This window comes from Leopardus geoffroyi, chromosome A2 (genome assembly GCF_018350155.1).
Source record: "Leopardus geoffroyi isolate Oge1 chromosome A2, O.geoffroyi_Oge1_pat1.0, whole genome shotgun sequence".
Taxonomy (NCBI): domain Eukaryota; kingdom Metazoa; phylum Chordata; class Mammalia; order Carnivora; family Felidae; genus Leopardus; species Leopardus geoffroyi.
Genome location: NC_059331.1, coordinates 111,092,778 through 111,112,653, shown reverse-complemented (window position 1 = coordinate 111,112,653; position 19,876 = coordinate 111,092,778). Strand labels below are relative to the sequence as shown.

At 38.1% G+C, this 19,876-nt stretch overlaps 1 protein-coding gene and 1 long non-coding RNA gene across 9 annotated transcripts in view; one reads left to right on the top strand and one right to left on the bottom strand.

Annotated features, from left to right (window-relative positions):
• Positions 1–19,876, bottom strand: part of HDAC9 (histone deacetylase 9) — a 944,501-nt gene that overhangs the window by 889,197 nt on the left and 35,428 nt on the right. The gene's annotated exons all lie outside the window — the stretch shown is intronic.
• On the top strand, positions 15,304–19,065 carry LOC123606524. Of its 2 annotated transcripts, XR_006716325.1 has the most exons (3): positions 15,304–15,529; positions 18,071–18,547; positions 18,667–19,065. It is a non-coding gene; the product is annotated as an uncharacterized LOC123606524 (long non-coding RNA). The 2 variants fall into 2 exon arrangements; XR_006716324.1 differs by having other exon boundaries at positions 18,071–19,065.

The window sequence follows — 19,876 nt, the reverse complement described above, 5'->3', positions numbered from 1 at the left end:
CTTTCTCTGGGTAGCATTCATTACTTAAAACACTGGCACTAAATTGTTTTTGCTAGAAGAAAAAAATAAAAAGGATAATCTAAGAATAATATATAATAAATATATGATTGGTAAAAATAGAAGCATTGCACTACAACCAATTGTCATGAATATAAAGCTTATTTAACCTCTAAAAAGCCAAGATCCCTTTCTTTTCAGCCTGAGGAAACTAATTCTATTTAGTTCTGGGTAGCACAAATATAATACCTGCACCTGCCAAAATGCCAACCACAACATAAAAGGCAACAATAACAGCTCTAAAGAAAAACATGTTCCTTTGTTGTTTCCCTGACCAAGCCAAGCCTGAATCCAAATAACATGCTTTGATCAACAATTATGAATATCAAACATGAAGACATACCATATTACCATGCCTAAAATAAAAGATAAACATACTATTTCAATTTACTTTAATTTATATAATACTATTTGGGTTATTAATACACTAAGAACTATCACGTAAGAAACACTGACTTAAGAACTATTCCAGCCAGGTAACATCTTATAATCAGAGCTTCCTCCTTTAACCGATGCCTCACATTTATGCAGAGCATTACTACCAATAGCATTCCAGAATCACTTAACAGAATCTTCTTCCTTGTAAGACCTTCCTTCATCGTTTTCCCTTCTGTTTCTCTTTTCTCAGCATGAAGACATTTGGGTTGGTAAATCAACATTCTTACATATTTTCCACATGTCCCTTCTCCAGAGAAATGTCATCTCTTGTTTTATCCACTTCTTCTGAGGGGTCTTCCTTCTCTGCCTAGGATCATTTCCTCTTCAAGCACATAGGTCGAGTTCCCTAAATTCAATGTAATAGGATCTCTGAAACCATCTTGGCTGCTTTTCTCTCCTTTAAAGGAAATTCCCTACTCATTTCTGACAGACACATGACCTCTACCTGAATATATCCTCTGTCAAAAACTCACCAAATCCATACCATTGATGAGTAGATTATAAGTATGTAAAAGATGTTCTCCACATGAAGTCAAGACACACCTCTCAGTTAGTTTTATTTATTGCTTTACTTCATTCATTCTTCTATGAGTGGCCCCAAATCTCTTTGTCACGTTTTTTATCCATTCCATTATTTGAATGCTATCATGGTTCCTTCAAATCTTAATTAAATACCCTCTGTTTATCCAAATAAGCCTTTAACCTTAATACCTTTAGCTCCATTATATGTTCTGCTCCCACTACCAATTGATGTTAAGCTAGGATATGACCAGCAGATGCCTGGCATACAGCATATGCATACATATGCCATATGTGAACTAGCATAGCCCTTACCAGTTCAGTCAGTCTAAAAGCATACTACTGTATTCAGTGCCATCGTATCACCCTGGGTTTATGACTTCAAATTCAATCCAGTGACATTATCTTACTTATTTGTTATTTCTTGTTTGGTGTTTGTCTCCTGCTGCCAGGCTACAAACTCCATGAAAGTAAAGATGCTGTGCATCTAATTCACAGGAACCAGAGAACAGTGCCTCACACAATAGATGGTCCACATATACTGTTGGCTCTTCAAGTAAACTCTACCTAAAATATTGCTTTTCAACAATTTTCAACAGACATATTCATGTATATTCAGTATCTCTTACTGACCTAAATCATACAATGCCTAAGTGCTGGCCACTGTGGAATTTCAAAATGAGTAAAACTTAGTCTTTACGGATAGGGAGAGTTCCCAGAGTTGGTGATGATAAGGTTAAATCCTGGAGAAGGTACAGAAAGATATCATTCAAAAAATGTATTTATAATCAACACACAGTGCTGTAATGCCATTCTGTTTCATATTTTTAGACTTCAGGAGGTTTGAGACTTTAAGAAGGTTGAAAGAAAAGTATTATAGGTACAGGGAACAGCACTGGTGAACAATGCACAGGTAAGAAAAAGAACATTCTAGGAACTGCCAGCCAACTGAGGTGATGGCTGAGGAGAAGGTGGTGTGGGGAAATGCAAGGGGTGGCCTGGGGAGTTATCAGGGCAGATTATGAAAAGAGGGCAGTAGAAGCCTCTAAAAAGATTTAAACAAGAATATGACCTCACCAGGTAAACATTTAGAGAAACAGAAAATGCTACTCTCAGAATAGTGCATTTAGCAGAGGAGGGTAGGACTAGGGGCAAGAAATGGGTAAGAAGCTGCTATAGAATTTGGAAGAAGAGATGACAAGAAGGTGGGATATGGAGATGGGGGGTGGACCACAAAGAATGGAGCACAGGAATATTCAAGGCAGTAGGACCAATACGGTCAAATGATAAAGAGGTGAAGGAAAGAGGAAGTCAAAGATGACCCTCAAGCTTTCTGAATTGGTGAACCAGAAGGAGGTCCCAGTCACAGAAATCAGGAATCTGTAATAATAATCAAGAAGCTCCGAAGCCTTCACTTCTCAAACTAAGAGAAGCGTGTACATCAGTATGTTAATGGTGCCCTCTGAGAACTGGTATTTAAAGTGATCTAATCTCCTTTAGTCTTTCTTTCTTTTTAATTTCCAATTTTTCTTTAAAAATGTATTATTCACAATCAGAAGATGTTTTATTTCTAACTTTTTTTCAATAAAACTGGCTTTAGGGGCTCCTGAATGGCTCAGTTGGTTAAGTGTCAAATTCTTGGTTTCAGCTCAGGTTATGACCTCACAGTTCATGAGTTTCAGCGGCATCGGGATCCATGCTGATGGTACAGAGCCTGCTTGGGATTCTCACTCCCTCTCTCTCTCTGCCACTCCCCTGCTCACTCTCTCTGTTTCTCTCTCAAAAATAGATAAATAAATTTTTAAAAAACTGGTTTTGTTATTTTGTCTGAAAGATAAAATGAGCGTCTGAAAGACATTCCCACTGATGAGTCTGTAAGTCATTACAATCAAAATTAGATGATCCATGTAGATAGATTTAGGGGTTTGGAGATTTTTTTTTTGTCATAAATACAACCAGCAATATAAGATTGCGACACTACCAGGCGATTCATGTCAACCTGGGCTTTTTTCTTCTTCTAATGAGGTTATCTTCCACATCCCACAAAATTTTTGTGTAATGCCTACTACTTACTAGGTAACGTCATGCACAGACAAACTCTGTACAAAATTAGTAGGTAAAAGAAAAGTACCTATAAACTAATTAAGTTGCTCTAATTTCTTTTTTTGGTAATAGCAACAACTCATCTTACTTACATACTTAACATCTTGACATGGTAATTTAAATAGATTCTGTCATCCCTGCAAATAAATAGAACTCTTATATAACATGCCATCCTCATAAGCAGATTGACTACAAACATCACATACATGGAGTTTTTTTCAAATTGTCTTAATGTAGACAGTTGTATGGTAAGGGTTTAACAAGCAGTCTAACTCCATCTCCTGATTTCTTTGAGGAATTTTTTTTTCTCCAGGTTTTGGAAAAAATCATTATTATTATTTGCTACAAAATGCAAACGTGCCACTGTAGACATCCACTTATTCAGCATGGAATACACCGGTTTACAAGAGATGAGGGGGAAACATTCTCTGTCTTCATGTGGCATACACTTGGGTGAGAAAGCGGGAGAGGGCAGAGTTTTGGAAGTATTTCCACAAGGTTACTATAAATTAAAGTGGTTCAAAAACTAAAGAACCCAAAGAGTGGAACTGAAGGGCCCTGGTGGGACTGAATACTTAACAACTAAATCCAATGCTTCTGTACACACTGCTGGCATAATGGAAGATTTTAATGTAAGAGCCCCACCCCCACCCCCAGCTTCATGCAGTGATTACTGCTATAGGTTTACTCCACAGACCTGGGGCAGGAAGTGCTGAAATCACAAGATGTAAACATAAAACAGAATACTCTTGACCTAACAAACCCTTTGAGAGGGGAGATAACTGGCTTCCACTTCAAGGAAAGTAAAAGTCTGCAGCCCATGAGCCACCAGACATAAGCAGCCAGGGACAGGGAAAGCTGGGAGGCCATCACATTGACCTGAGATGAACTGGTCCCAAAAAGGACAAAACCAAATGGCCAGTTGTGCCTTTTGCTCAAAGCAGAGTAACTGCTGGGAAATTAAAAGAACACTAATTCCCCTGCAAGATGAAGGAGAAACAACAAAATTCTACATGGTGATGTTGACCTCATCCCAGTAACAATAGAACAAATTCTGTAGCAGGTTAAGGCAGTTCATAAAACTCCAGGGCACTTAATCTTCAAACATGGGTTTTTTCAAAAGGGAAAAGAACCTCAAAGGCAAGAATGAGAACTGCCGGAGTGGCTAGGAAGGAAGAGTAGGCAAAGTGGATGGTCTCCTTTGAGGATTATTCTCTTATGATTATTTTGGAAGCACCTTATATATTAAGGGTAGAGTTTCACTGGGTAAAATTAAGTTACTTTTTTAGGCCAAATGAAGGTATGTACTTCTAATCCCTTCCATAGTCCCGTAGAGTGGGTGGGGAAATGGAGGAGACCCTGAGACATACGGGTTCCTCATACTTTAACCCCATTTTCTCTCAGCAACAGAAGAGTATCTCCTACACAGACATCAGGTGGGAATTCTTCAGACAGAGCTTTTTACTCAATTAGGATTTAGGAAAAAAGTCTTGAGACAACAAACGAGCAGGATCAATTTGATAATTAAGAAATCAAGGATTTGTATAGGGAAATCATGATTCAGTGAAGTGATAGGGTGTTGTTGGCCCTATCCAGTAAGTGTCCTCTCTTTCAAAACTCTGCTTACACTATATTTAAAATCTGTAAACCAAATATTTTAAAAAATCGTATCTGAGAACAAGACCAAGACTGTGTTTACTTCAACTTGGTAATAAAGAAATGATACAAGTAACTGAGAGGAAAGAATATATAAAAATGCAAAAAGGTGAAAGATGAGATCTGATCCCACCCCATGCCCAATTCTACTCTGAGAGCCCTATAGATACCCCATCAGAAAATATGAGTAAACTCCAAATGCCCCAGCAGTTTAACATTTCATTTGATGAACAAGGGTGCCTCAATATCTGTACCACAAGTACTTTGGCGCATTAAAAATTCACTCTGTTTATTCAGGGATGTTAGTCCTCCCCTGAATTTAATATTACTTTCTGAATACCAAAGTTTTAAAGCATTTACTAAGCAAAATTTCCTGCCCAACCAAACCAGCATCTCAGGAAGCAGGGCACTGCCGGTGGACTCTGATGGGTTTTCATACTCCCTGCACCTGGGATCAAAGGCAGGCTCTTCGGATAATTTTAAAGCCCTAGCCAGGGTGCTCAGAAAATGTTCAAGACTTTTAAGTTTATCACTACATGTAGGGGGAGGGGAATCTTTTTTCAAACAGATAATTTTTCTGCTGTCCTAAAAATGCTTTTTAACAAACCATAATCACCTCAGTCAGATGTACTGCAACTAGCAAGGGAACAATACAGTTTACTTTTGAAAGGACTCTGCAAAATACTCATTATCAAACAACAGAAGCAAGGCTTCAGCAAGGGCCTTGGTTCAACTTTAAAATACCTGAAGCCTAGGGTAGCTCGCTTGCTAATCAGGGCACACAACCTCTCTCCAGCTGAAGAAGCTTATTTTCATAGTGCCTGATGTATTCTAATGAAAAATACTGCTCATTGAGAATTTTAGTTTTAGGAAGGAACAGGAAGTCAAATTGTATTGTAGCCATTTGGTTAAAAAAAAAAACTTACAATTTGACTTTCCATTCAAAATATAAGTGACCTTCAAATTAAATGCTGTATCAATAAACTGCCTTGTTTTTCATTTGACAGTACTAGAAAATTTTATAAAAAGAACAGGATGTATACATTCACTGACATAAGCATATAGATTAAAATCTTTGGTAATGGAAAGAAAAATTAATTTTATTTTTTCGAAGTATTGCATACCGAGTAATAACTTACAAAAAAATTTTGAACTTATCATAGGTGGATATATTTATTTACACAGCTAAATAAAAGGTACATCTTGAATAATCAATTGTCTAAACATAATTACTAACAATTCCCTTACAGAATATAAAGTATTGATTCAGTTTCCTAATTGAATTTGAGTTAAAAAAGAGATGGGATGAAATCTAGACCTAGTCAAAGAGTAACATAAGCTTTTCTAAGTTCTGGGGAAGGTGCTCTATTTTATTATTTTTCTTATTTGGTGTGCTCAACGAGAAAAACCCGTAAAATAACTTGTATGCCATTATTATGATTTTAAAAAATACAACAGGGGAGTCTGGGTGGCTGAGTCAGTTAAGTGTCTAACTCCTGATTTCAGCTCAGGTCATGATTTCATGGTTCATGGGTTCAAGCCCCACAGTAGGCTCCTCGCTGACAGCGTGGAGCCTGCTTGGGATTCTGTCTCCACCTCTCTCTGCCCCTCCCCTTCTCTCTCTCTCTCTCTCTCTCTCTTTCTCTCTCTCAAAATCAATAAATGAACTTTAAAAAAATAAAATAAAAAATACAATAGAATCCATAATATTTAATCTCTTCTTTAGACAAGTTCTTTGAGGTGACAGAGAGCCATTTCCCTTCTGCCAAGAATCCCTAAGGAGGACCATCCTGTCACCCCTGGCTTGTCATCAGAGCCTCATTTCTGCAGATGGAAAGGCCTCCGATATGTCCAGAGATTTCACTTCAGCAATATGAGAATTTTACCTGGGCAATGAGTACCCTAGCTTTGGCAGAAAGAAAAAAATAAAGTCCACATCCTGCCCTTACTTTTTTCATGGACTGAGGCTAGATGAGGCCTTGGACTTCTCCACAGTGTCATATTCATTTCCCAGGGATGCCATAACAAATTATCCAAACTTGGTGCTTGTAACAACAGAATTTATTCTCTCACAGAAGTTCTAGAGGCCAGAAGTCCAACAGCAATTTCAAAAAACAAAATCAAGGTGTCAGTAGGGTCACACTCCCACCAGAGGCTCTAGGGTAGAACCTCCTCCTTGCAATTCCCAGGTCAAGTAGCCACTGCTATTCCTTTGGCATGTGGAATCCAATCTTTGCTTCCATGGTCACACTGCTTTCCCTCTTCTATATGTGTCACATGTCCCGCTACCTCCCTCTTATAAGGATATATGTGATTGTTGTTAGGGCCCACCTGGATAATCCAGGATAATCAGAATAATCTCAAATATCTTAAATGAATCACATCTGCCAGGTCCCTTTTTGGCCATATAAAGTAACATTCACAGATTCCAAGGATTAGGATGTGGATGCTTTACAGAGTGCCATTATTCACCCTAACAAGGTATCTTGTACAATCTAATATATTACAAACTAGCTTATAAAACTTGACAATTTACTACTCTTTTACTCTCAGAAAATAAAAAAAATAGCAAAACATAGTATGTGAAGATTACAAGTAAAGGGTCATGCATTCCATGACTTTCTTTCTGGGACTTTCTTGGTCCCAGAGGGTAAAATAAAATGTCAGAAAAAAGTCCAAATTATAATGATTTGATGATATCCCATAAATTAAATACTTAATATTCCTAAGCATACTTTTCACCCTCACATAATTTTTTTTTAATTTATACACATTTGATTAACAAGTTTAGAAATGGAAGATTACTAGAAATGTTAGTAAGCACAGGCGTAATCATAACATTTATTATTGGGATTCTACGAAGCCTCAAGTTAGAAATCATTATCTAGAGTGCCAGGAGAGTGTAATGAAGAAGAAAAAGTACTCTGAATTGAGAGTCCTGGATTTGCATCCCAGCTTTGCCCCTGACAAGGTGAGTGACTTTGGGCAAGCACTTATGCTCAGTTTGTCCATCTGTGATGTGAGATATGTCTCTGGGCATTTCCCTACCATCAAGATTCATAATGAAACTGAACTTGAACCCCCGACTCCTTGGCTGGGTACAAGTCCAAAGTAGTCCTCTTTCTCTTGTTACCAGTTCCTGGGAAGGTTGCAACCTGCCACCCTCTCTGCTTCTTGAGCATCTCCAGCACTATTTAAGCTAAGAGCCCAAGTTTGCACAAAAATAACAATAACAAATAATAAGCACCATCATCATTATCATCAGCATTATCTTTATGGAAAGCACCCCACTATCTTGCTCTTTGGCTCCCTTTTTTTTTCTATCCCCTCATGTCTATTCCACGCTCCCTCTATCTCAGATAAACCCAAGGATTCCAATCCCTTGTCACACTATCATGCCATCCAGTTCTCACTGTAAAGTCTTGGTGCCAGCAACAAGAAGACAGGCTGTGAAAGCAGACAAGGTGAGGAAGGCATCAGGTATGTCAGAGGTTCATGGTCTCCTTGGAACCCTCATCAAGACTGCAGACTAACACATTTCTCTTCCTAACGGTAATTTTTATTTTTGTCAAGTTGATAAGATCTTGTTATATTTAAATGGGGCCAATACTACCCACTTGGAAAGGTACTGATGAGAATCAAAAGAGAAAATATCTTAGTATGCTGTCAGGCACATATTACGAGTTCAATAAGTATTACTGCTATCATCATCATTATTATTAATGTTACTATAATGCTTCAGGGACTTAAATTAGCTCTGTTTAGATACAAACCATATAAGAAAACCTGTAGTCAGTATTCATAAACAAACGACAAAAACCATTGAAGTCAGAATCATAGTTTGATTCCATGCTATATTTTAAAGGGTTGTCATGCATAAAAACAAATGCCAATGAATTCCATTCCGAAAACAATTTTGCATAGTTGTATTTTTAGTTTCTCAGAACTGGCCTGATTTTCTCTTCCCTGGGTGAATAGAATTCCCTCTGAAATCCCTAATGTAGCAAATAAAGAGAGAATATGTCTGGTTTCAGTCAGATATTACATGGGTTGAGGTTGGGGATGGGCATGGAGATGAGGCTGAAAAGTAGAAACATAAATCTGATTCAGAATCACTCTCAGGAAGTAAGAATGAGCAATAATGTTGCTCACTAATGTTGACAACTTACAATTGATCCTCTTCTTCCCTTTTATATAGTTCCTGTAACTAATTTCTGCCTTTAAAAAGTCCTATCCAATTTCTGCTACTTCAAATAGGACCATGCATGAGAATCTCTAAGCTACATTCAATCCATGAATTTTTTTAATGACAGGTATAAGTACAGCTAATGGTGGAAATTAACCACTAGCTTCATTGGTCTTGATCCATCAGAGTTATAAAGGCATTTATACGGTCACCCAAAGGCTCATTTCTTTTCCTAGCAGTCCTTTAACAACACTTCTTAATTAATATATACTATGACATTAGTGAAAAATAATACGCTATCTAGAAGAAATAGGAATAAAGCAGGTCAACCTTGTATTGCTTAGCCACAAGAGATTTAGTCTCTGAAATACCAAGCTGCTTGGTAAGGGGACTTGAACTTTAAAGCAGTCCCACAACATGAACACAGAGAACACTGTGGTGCCAAGGAGCCAGCACAGCTACCGGAAACTTCCACAAGGTTATTCACACAATGGTTGTAATGGACCAATTCCAGGAGGGTGAACATTATAATCAAGGCTAAATTTTACTCTGTTAGCCCTGCCTGAGAAGAGGCATTCAGGCATTTAAAAAAATAAAATGTGTGTGTGTGTGTGTGTGTGTGTGTGTATGTGTGTATATATATGTATATATATATGTATATATATATGTATATATATATCTGTGTATAGACATATACACACACAGACAGATAATAAATAATAACTTCCAACAAGCAAACAGAAATGTAATGTCACAGAAGTGTCACATGCTTCCTTCCCATAGCAACTTCCAATAATCAAATGGTTTTCTCTAAGTAAACAACACAAAAGAATTTACAGAAACAAGCTGCTTTCTCTTTTGACTACAATAATCATTTTTGCACTTGATGTTTTTGGTTATCTAACTTGAGTGCCATTTTAAATGCAAAACAACCAACAGAAACTGAGCCCATTAATACATTAAAAAGGTGTTCATGCATACAGAAGAAGTGAAAACATTCGTATCTGCTGAATAATGTGTATATCCTACAATTGCAAAATTAAGCCCAGGGATAATAACCAGGAGAAACAGACATCACATGAAGCTAAAAATAAGCTGATGCCAAAGCTACCAGACGTAGCTCCTAAGTGTCCCTAAAATGACAAGAAGTCATGCTGTGTCTAGTTTCAAGTCATGGATATTTGACAAGTCTTCTCGTATGTCATCTAGAATATCACCACTGCTTAACAAAATGCCCAGTGGATTTTTTTTCTTAAGAGGTTGATATGAGGAATGAACAGCTCTAAATATATTATAAGGTTCTGACATGTCCGAGGACTACAATTATTTTCTGTGATTAATCCTGTTTTTTTACTGACACGCCATGGGTATTTTGGAGGGAATTATTTCTGCTTTGAACGGGAGTTCAATATTCTCTGTTCTTTTTGTTATTAATTTTCAATGCAATTTATGACAGAAGCTAAGGATAAGGAGCTGGGGATGGGGAGCAGAGGTTTGAATCAAGATTTGCTTTCCTTGACAGACCGCTGGTACCAACTGTTTCCATGGTGAGCAGTCTCACTTATGTTTGAGGCCAGAGGACCTAGTTAGGCCAGGGTCCAAAGTTCATAGCCAATCGATTTCATTCTGAGAGTTATTTTAAAGGAATGTTAACCTTAGGATGCTTTACAAAAATAAAATCAAATGAAAAAATAAAGTCATTTATTAGGGGAGGAGGAGCAGGATATACTGGGATTCTGATATAAAGAAACAATATAATTTGAAACAGCTGCTTTTCATTCTCAGCCTTGCACAAGCCACCTCACTAAAGACAGATTTAGGCTAAACTCTTCATTTTATGGATAATAAAACTAAGTCCTCACAGATCCAAAGAACTCGGCCAAAGTCATTTAATGATTCTATACCATTTTCTGAATAATCTTACTGGAAAGAACATACTGTCTTTTTTGGAAATTTTTCATTTCTTCCACTTAATTCAGGTGATATGAACTTATTTGACTCCACAAAGAATAAGCTAAAAACTTCGATCAAAACATTTGAGTATGTTCAGATACGATAAAATATTTTGCGTATTATTCCACATATTACTACAATTTTATGAGAGTTTCTAAACACCTTGAATGTAGTTATATTTTACTTCTGTAGTTAGCAATTTGCAGACCGTTGTGAATTTTGGAAGCTACTAATTGTCTGAAGAAAAGAGAAATAACGTCACTGGGACACATTGGCACACTGAAGGCAAGAAAAAGCCCTTAATTGCTGTGACTTGGGAGCAAAAAGAGGGAAGCAAATGAACACGCAATAGAGAATTTTTAAAAAGAGGCGTGTGAAGGTGTTAGAGAATGGAACACATTCAACTCCTATTTCTCTAAGTCTGTAATTACCACCTGGCCGAAAGAACAAGCAGTGATTCTCCATAATCTATCTGTTGCCATTAGCTGAAATAGCTCTTAAATACTTGACGTCAGCCTCTTCTTAGCCTAAAACAAATTGGGGAAGTATTTGTCTTCAATTTTGACTTCAGCTGTCTATCATTACATCATAATTCTTAAACTTGGTACTACTCAGAGGACAAAGACCAAGGATAGGTGGCCATGGCACCCCACCTGGGCCTGCTTTCTTTAAGGATGTCTTTCTTTCTTTCGAAAGTCCTTTGCTAGGACTGAAGGCATTCATTGCTTCAGATGGCAGTGATCACTTTCTTCTTCCTCCCTTGCTCAGAAAAAGTTTCTTTCCTTCTCTAGAGCATGGGGATGACAATGGCCAAAGCTCTGGCCCAGGAAAGACCTTGTCACTTCCTTTTCTGCCTTCAAAAGATACTTTCTACAACTGACTGCAGAAGGTAGTTCAAAAGTGTACGCTTTGCCTGCCACTCCATCCTACGAGTGGTCTACTCAAAAATAAATAACGATTAATACTTCTTCCTTTCCTAAGTAGGAAAGAAGCAACCTCCTACTTTCCCCAAAACCGAGGAATTCTGATTGACGCAACTAAACTGATTTTTCAACTATAACATTCTGATTCTCAGCACACTATGGATATATAACCAGCAACCAAATAGTACTATCAGCTATCAATCAATCAATCAATCAATCAAGTTCATATTAGCAAGTATTGAGCAGCCAATAATCACTGCTCTAGTTTTAAAGCAGAGAGTCCACTTAAAAAAAATTTTTTTTTACATTTATTCATTTTTGAGAGACAGAGACAGAGCACAAGCAGGGGAGTGGCAGAGAGAAACGGAGATACAGAATCTGAAGCAGGCTCCAGGCTCCGAGCTGTCAGCACGGAGCCCGACGCGGGGCTCGAACTCACAAACCGTGAGATCATGACCTGAGCCAAAGTCAGACACTTAACTGACTGAGCCACCCAAGAGCCCCCAGAGAGTCCACTTTCAAAAAATAATTGGAATAGGGGCACCTGGGTGCCTCAGACAGTTAAGTGTCTGGCTCTTGATTTTGACTCAGGTCATGATCTTGCAGTCACAGGATCCAGCCCCACATGGGGTTCTACACTGAGCATGAAGCCTGTTTGGGATTCTCTCTCCCTCTCTCTGCCCCTTCCCCACTCACTCATACACATGCACTCTCTCTCAAAATAAATAAAACATTAAAAAATAATAATCAGAAGAGATTTTAAGTATTTTTCCTTATATGCACCATCCAAAACTATAAAATTCACACATCCTCAAGTTTTCTTGTTATCTATAAGAGTAAAGAAGCTTTATACAATGTTACATTGTATTACATTACAAAGATTCATTCAAGATTCCTAACACTTAAGTGAAAGAGATCAGATTTGGGTAACAGACAAAAGAAAACCAACCAATCATCAATAAAGATTTCTAAACAATGAGTAATAATGAGAAACAACAAAGACATCTCTTCACCAACATGAACTATGCTGCTGCACTTAGAAATCTGGAAATTGTTCTGAATTAGGAAGTTGCTGATAGTCTAAAAAAAAAAAGAAAAAAGAAAAAATACATCACTGAAACCAGTTGGCACATTGAAGGCAAGAAAAAGCTTGTAACTGTAGTGACGTGGAGGCAGAGAGAGGGAAGCAAGAAACATGTAAGAGAAAACTTCAAAAGAGGCATGACACAGATAATCACATATTATGATTCTATGCATATGAATGTCCAGAAGCAAAAAGTCCACAAAGGCCGAAAGTGAAATATTGGTTGCATAGGGCTGGGGGAACGAAGAGTTTGAGGGGTAACAGCTAAAGAGCAAGTGTGGCTTTTCTTTTGTGGATGACAAAAATGTTCTAAAATTGATTATGGTGATGGTTGCAAAGCTCTGTGAATGTACACTATACCACTGAATTGTAGGCTTTAAATGAGTGAACTGTATAGTATGTAAATTATGTCTCATTAATTCTGTTACTCCACCCCCAAAAAGAGAGAGAGAGACAGCGAGAGAGATAAAGAGAGAGACCTATGAATGTGCTGACAAGCGGAACACCAAGAGAAGCTACTGCAAGGGAGTAATTCAGTAAGGGAATACAACACTTAAGAAGTTGGACACTAGGAGCAGCATCACTACCTCTGATGCCACTAATGCCCATGCTTAAGTTTTTGTTTTTGTTTTTGTTTTTAATGTTTATTTATTTTTGAGACACAGAGTGTCAACAGGGGAGGGGCAGAGAGAGAGGGAGACACAGAACCTGAAGCAGGCTGCAGGCTCTGAGCTGTCAGCACAGAGCCTGACGCGGGGCTCGAACCCATGAACTGTGAGATCATGACCTGAGCCCAAGTCTGAGGCTCAACTGACTGAGCCACCCAGGCACCCCGCCCATGCTTAAGTTTTAATTCTTCGGGCCCACAGAACTCTTTTCTACCCTAGGGCCTTTACATGTACCATGAAATGTGACATCTAATCTACTCTTCATCAGTTGTCTTTTGTTTTGTTTTGTTTTGTTTTGTTTATAACCAGCCAAGAAGTAACCATTCATCCCAAAGAGATCTCTCTTAGCTTAAAAGCTACTTCCAAAGAGTCTAAATATATCTAATCTAGATAGGATGTCACTGTTATTCTCTCTCATTTGAATCCTGGTATTCTCCTTAATTAACACTTATCTCAATTTACTATTACATATTCACTTATGTTTAATTTCTAGTGCCTTCTCTTCCATTGTAAGCTTCATGATAGCAGGGACTGTGTCTGCTTTGTGCCAAGCATGTTTCAGTGGACAGATCATGGGGAAAGCAAATATTTGAACAAATGAAAGGATCAGGAATGAATGAGTGGATACCACAACTAATGCCCTATAAGACTCCACAGAGTTGGGATGCCTCATGCCATATGACAATTTTCCAGAACTACTCCTCGGGATATCCAACTCTGTTGGAGACAGTGCCAACATAATAAAGACCTTAGAGGCCATCCGGTCCCACCCCTGCTTGACTTCACAGATGAGAAAGCCAAGGTCCAGAGAGAAGAAAGGAGTCAATCCATATTTAAACTAACAACACACCATTTCTGCTTAATAGTCCAAAAAGAGTTTAGGGCCCTTATTAATTTCTTCATGGCAACTAAATAATAAAACTATTCCCCTAATATACCCAGGGGTTTTCCAGTCTATTCTCTGGGATTTTTTGCTAAAAATATAAGTTTCCTAGAGTTTTGGCAAAGTAGGAAGGCACTGGCTTAGATTAGGTGCACAGAGAAACTCCTGTTCTACCCCCACCTTGGTACATGGTTATGTAGTTAGACACTGAGAATCCTAATTTCATCCACTTTTTTGTGATTGTCCAAAAAAGAAAAAAACATTTTACAGTTTAGCTTTTACTAAAACATTACCTTTACTAAAAGTGAAAATACAGTTACAGAATTATTAGGGATCTCAACCATCCACTAAATCTTTAAAAAATATGTTATAACACAATTTTGAAAATTCACCAAAATAGACATGGAAATCATAAACAAGAAAATAAACAACTATGATGATCAAATTTAAGGTGAAATAAAAAATATCATTAAAATCATAAACTGATGTTCTGTGAGCAAGAACACAATACCAGAATAACTGAAAGAATGATTTCAAAACTCTTCTCCATTTTCTCTGCATGGAGTCTGAAGTTCTGTCCTCTGAAGTTACTATGTGTTAAAGCATTAGCTACAGCAGTGTTAAATAAATACGTAACCTGGAAAAAATAGCACATGACACCATTCATGCTGATAAACAGGTGAACCCCCAAATTGTTTTACCAGATTAGGCACTGGGCACTACAGAAAACAGCAAGAATAAGACCCTTACTTAATGGTCCTGAGCTGGTAAACTTCAAACTAAAAAAGCAAAGAATGGGGTTTGCTATAGCCTGAATGTTTGTGTCCCCCCCAAAATTCATAAACTGAAATCCTCACTCCCAAGATAATGGTATTAGGAGGTAGAGCGTTTTGAAGGTGATGAAGTCATGAGGGTGGAGCCCTTATGAATGGTACTGGTGCCTTTATAAAGGCCGCAGAGAGATCCCTAGAACTTTCCACCACATGAGGTTACATCAGGCTCTCATCAGACACTGAATTGGCCAGCTCCTTGATCTTGGATTTCCCAGCCGTGAGAACTGTAAGAAATGAACTTATTCTTTATAAGCCACCCAATCTATTGTATTTTGTTACACCAGCCTGAAGGGACTAAAACAGGGTTAATAAACCAAAGCCAACAGCACAGTGGGGGTCCCTACCTGCAGAAGGGGAGAGAAGAACGGGACACTATTAGGGTTGCCAGATTTAACAAGCGGTAACAATGACAATGTAGATGCCAAATTGAATTTAAATTTCAGATAAACAACAAATATTTGCAGTCTAAATATGGTCCATGCAATATTTGGGAACTATTAATACTAAAAAAAGGTTTTGATGAGACAAAATATCAATTAATTAGCATTCTGTATTTTATCTGGCAACCTAGACACTAATGAAAAGGAAAATAACCTTACAAGTCATATGACTTTAGTTCATATCCCAGCTCCACTAATGATTTTGTGTAAGCTCTTTACATTCTCTGAGAATCACTTGAAACCTGAAAAAGTCGTTACAATCCCAAATTAAATAATAGCAAAATACCAATGTATCAGTATAACCGTTTATCCACTTGCCCTCCTGTACTTCATCATTCTGTCTGAGGATGGCTTGGACTTGGAAGACATTTTTTATGTAGGTTACTAATTTTACTCCCAACTGCTCTCTTTGAATCCAAACAGTACATAAGGTGCTTAAAACCTTGGCCTGTAATAGAACTACTAATATTTTAATCCAAACCAAAACAGTATGACTTGGGAGAAATGTTTATAGCAATTTGATAGCCAGCATTAATAAATCCCTCACCCTCAGAAATTGGTGGTTTTTCCACAGAAGGATTGGACTCTGTGGCCAATAAACTAAATTGAAAAATCTCCAACCAACTGTAATAAACACAGAATTGAAAGCTAATAAAACACCACAGGGCATTTCAAGGTAACTCAGCAGGGGAGAGCTCACCAATATTAGATGTGTTTACAGATGGTGACTAAAGATATAATAATTAATCTGCTTTTGAACTAATGAACAAATCACATGCTTCCTTAAAATACAAAGCACAAAGCTCTTAGCTGCTAATTAAGTTCAGGAGTGGAATAAACACTTGATTTGCAGTAAAGGATAAGGCTCATAAACAGTAATATACAGCTATCCAAGTCTTGCCTTTCTGACTCAGAAAAACAAGTGCCCTATTCAGGGTATAAAAATTGACATGGCACTATCATTCACCTGTGGTTTTCAAGTCTTAACAAGATCCAAGATCATTTATTATTTGACATAAAGTGCTTCCTTAAGGATCTTTTACAAAGGAATTACTCCAAATTGGTTATAACAACGCTAAATGTAGTTTTTTACAATGTTGATAAAAGTATTTAAAGCTTGTACAAGTTCAGCCATGGAAACAGAATGCATCACACTAGCAATCCAATAGATCAGTTATTCTCTATCCCCTTCATAAGTGTTCAGTGCAGCTGACAATTTGAATAATTAAGAATTCCTCGTGTAGAATTAAATGGAATAAGATTCATGCTCACAGATGAAAGAGGGAAGAGGATGGATGGGTAGTCAGAAAGAAAAACAGATGATAGACCAGGGGTCGACAAACTACAGCCCAATGGCCAAGTCTGGCCCCTCAGCCTGTCTTAGCACAGCCCACAAGGTAAGGGCGGGGTTTACATATTTTAATGGTTGAAAAAAAATCAAAAGAAGAAAAATATTCATGACACATGAAAATTATATGAAAGTGGATGAAACATGAAGAAGTGGTCCATAAATAAAGAGTCACTGGGACACAGCCACACCCATTTGTTTACCTATTGTCTATGGTGCTTTTGTGCAACAACAGCAGAGTGGAGTACCTAAAACAGAGGCCATGTGGCCCACAAAGACTGAAATATTCACTTTGTTCTCCTTTTCAGGATGTTATCTGTATTGCAACTCCTGAGGCAGACAGATAAGTAGATAGATAATACAAACTACAAGCCTCTATCATCTACCCATCCCAGGAGGTTGCACTAGAATTCTAAAGCATAGTCGTTACAAGCACCGAACTACTTTAGAATGTAATTTATCATCACTTAGAAAATAAAACATAACTATCACGCGCCAGGACTCATCTTGTTGCTACATTTGATTATATGTATGTTTTTCCTTAGAAAATGGACTTTCATGAAAGGCCCAGAAACTCAGGTTGTATGTAGCAGGACTTCCACTATTTTCTCAGCAGAGGATTTTCTGCCTTCTCCCTCCCTTTCCCTCATGGTCTACTATCTCTGATGCTGCCTGCACACACAGCCCCTTTCCCTTCTCCAGTCTCTGATTCTCACCCACATGGCAGCCGGGCTGGGGCAGTGTCCCTGGGGCAGGAATGGCTATGGCCATGGCAAAGGGTAGAAGAAGGGAGGGAACCCTCATTCCTCAGTGCCCCTACAGCTGTTCTCAGTCACAGGTCAATTTCTTCCAACATACTCTTCTCCTTCTTTCTCGCCAAATCTGGTATCTCATGGAAATGCAAGTAGATCTTAATTCAGTATTTCGAATTCACAGAAGCCCTATCATTCTTTTTGTGCACTTTCAAATTTCTCTACAGGTCTAAGAGAAATGAATGAAGAGGGTGAAGAAGCCCCCTCCACACCACCATCTATTTCCTCTGTTGCTAACAGTTAAAATGCGAAAAACAACAACAACAACAACAACAACAACAAAAACTTAGAAAACATCAATCAAGTTATCTGTTGCTTTTGGGGCAGAAGTATAAGAAAAATGCTCTGACACCGTGTCTTGTATTAGAATGGATAATGGAAAGACAGAAACCCTGTCAGGAACAACAGCTAGAGGCTGGACAAATGGAATGGATCAGATCAATCTCCTGTATTCTCAGAAGAAAAAGAAAATAACAGAAGTGATATGAAGTGGCCAAGGCCAAGAAACTCCCCCCAAAGTTTACACCATGAAACAGCCTTACGTGACTACACCATCTCTACCCCATCCCACAGAGCTTTACCAAGATGACAGCTTATCACATGGAATCACTTAGAAATGTAAGAGCTGGGAAGGACTGTTCAAGGTTCGTTTTATATTTTCTGTGTCAAAAATACTGCTTGTAACAAAGTAGATGCTCAATAAACATTTTTGAATGAATAAACTGAGGAATAAATGAATCTATCTTACTCCCTTATTTTATAGAAACTGGAGTTTTTCAAGATCACATAGCTCATTGGAGAAAGCTAAAACAAAAACTCAATTTATAAGCTCTCCCTTGCCCAAGGCCATTGCTCCCTAGTGGCGGGGAGTGTGGAGGACATGGATGACATTCACCCAACAGACCTTCTTTGTCTACCCATCTCCAGATGAGCTTGGTATTGTGCTCAGAGAAAGTGTGCAACTGCCCTGCCTCCCAGAAGATAATTCATCTGAAGCTTAGAGTCTAAGCCAGTGTTACCAGTCTGATTTTGGTGGCCAGTGACTGGTTTAGGAGCAGACTCTGACTCAGAACTTTGGCCAATGGAGAAAGGGACATCTGCTCGGGAGAAGGCCTTCTGGGAGATATTTTCCTACTTATTATGATTAAAAGTCCACTCCTCATTCTTTGACCTTTCAGAGTTTGTTATTCAAGGACAAGATTCTTGTGGCTTCTAGGGACATCTCATCACCACGAGGCTATAAAGATTTCAAAGAACCTAACCTAACCCAGAACCTTGGCTTCACTGAGCTACTGAATTAACCAAAGCCAAACCACTCATTCCAGAGTTTTTAAGCAAGAGGATAAACCATACTATTATTCAAATTGAGTAGTCTCTTGCTTGCAGCCAAAACATGTTGAATCATGTATCCATTCTTGGAAGATGCTCCATTCCCTGCCTTGGCCTTTATCCTAAAGAGTCTTCACCTAAGTTCATGGGAACCTTAGGCAACATTGTAAGGGAAAAAATAAAAAGCTAATTCTCATTGCCAAGATAGCAGGAGGGCTTCAAGTGCCCACCTCTACCCCAGTGAAGCACTAGTCTATGCCAAGCCAAACTTCAAGCGCATTTTCCCAGTAGAAATATATGTTGTGTGGGCCCCATGACGATTATAGAGCAGAAACTGTACTATATGGTTTAAATAGGTTTTTGTAGGTTGGCCTGGAAACGTAACATTGTTTCTATGGAAAATGTTTCAAACTCCAAACTCTGTTCCAAATGAACTTTTGAATGCAACCTGTTTTAAATTGGGGGGTTGTATATTTATTTATAATTAAAATACACAAGGATGGAAATGGTTATCAGGTGCAAAAATCACATTTGGACTTCTGGCTTTAAATTAATCAGTGTCCCTTTGCCATTTTGGATAAAATAACTTTGAATAAAAGGGGGTAGTAATATCTTGCAGTACCAAATAAACATGAAAAATCAGA